The sequence below is a fragment of the Loxodonta africana genome, chromosome 3 (assembly GCF_030014295.1).
Source record: "Loxodonta africana isolate mLoxAfr1 chromosome 3, mLoxAfr1.hap2, whole genome shotgun sequence".
Taxonomy (NCBI): domain Eukaryota; kingdom Metazoa; phylum Chordata; class Mammalia; order Proboscidea; family Elephantidae; genus Loxodonta; species Loxodonta africana.
This window is the reverse complement of record NC_087344.1, coordinates 144,844,523-144,845,404: the sequence shown is the minus strand read 5'-3', so window position 1 is coordinate 144,845,404 and position 882 is coordinate 144,844,523. Positions and strand designations below refer to the sequence as shown.

Genomic DNA, 882 nt, shown 5'->3' with positions numbered 1-882 from the left:
GACTTTCTCAGACATACAAAAGCTAAAAGAATACATCACCAGCAACATCACCTCACAGGAAATGTTAAAGGAAGTCCTTCAGGTAGAAGGAAAACAATACAAGTGGAATTTGGATCTAGGAATGGACAGTATCAGAAATGGTAACTACATAGAAAAATATGACTTTTTTTTTCATTTCAGTCTTTTAAAAAATAATTGTTAATGCAATAATAATAATGTAGCATGAGATTTATAACATACATGAAAGTAAAATATATGACAATAGTATAAAAGATTGGAGAGGAGAAATGTATGTATATTATTCTAAGATTCTTACACTGCATATGAACTAGTAGAAGTCTCCTTGAAGGTAGAGTATGACAGGCCAAAGATGTATACTGTGAACCCTAAAGCAACCATTAAAATAACAAAACAAAGAATTATAGCTAATAAGCCATCAAAGGAAATAAAACAGATACTTAGAAGAATATTCAATTAAGTCAAAAGAAGGAAGAAAAAGAATAAAATGGAGCAAAGAACTGCAGAAAACAAGTAAGAAGGTGTTAGATTTAAACATAACCGTATCAATAATCACTAAATGTAAAAGGTCTGTTTTGCTCAAAACCTCAAAAACATTACGTTAAATGAAAGAAGTGAGTCACGAGAGACCACATATATTATGGCTCCATTTATATGAAATGTCCACAGAGGGCAAATCCACAGAGACATAAAGTAAATAAGTGCTTGCCAGGGGTTGGGAGAAGAGTGAAATGGGGAGACCTAATGGGTATAGGGTTTCTTTTTGGGGTGATGAAAATGTCTGAGGTGATGAAATCGGAAAGCGGTGATGGTTACACAACTTTGTAAACATATGAAAAACAATTGAATTTTATGGCATGTGAA

General features: G+C 32.7%; 1 protein-coding gene across 11 annotated transcripts in view; it reads right to left on the bottom strand.

Annotated features, from left to right (window-relative positions):
* EVI5 (ecotropic viral integration site 5) overlaps window positions 1-882 on the bottom strand; it is a 267,245-nt gene that overhangs the window by 194,053 nt on the left and 72,310 nt on the right. The window lies entirely within an intron of this gene.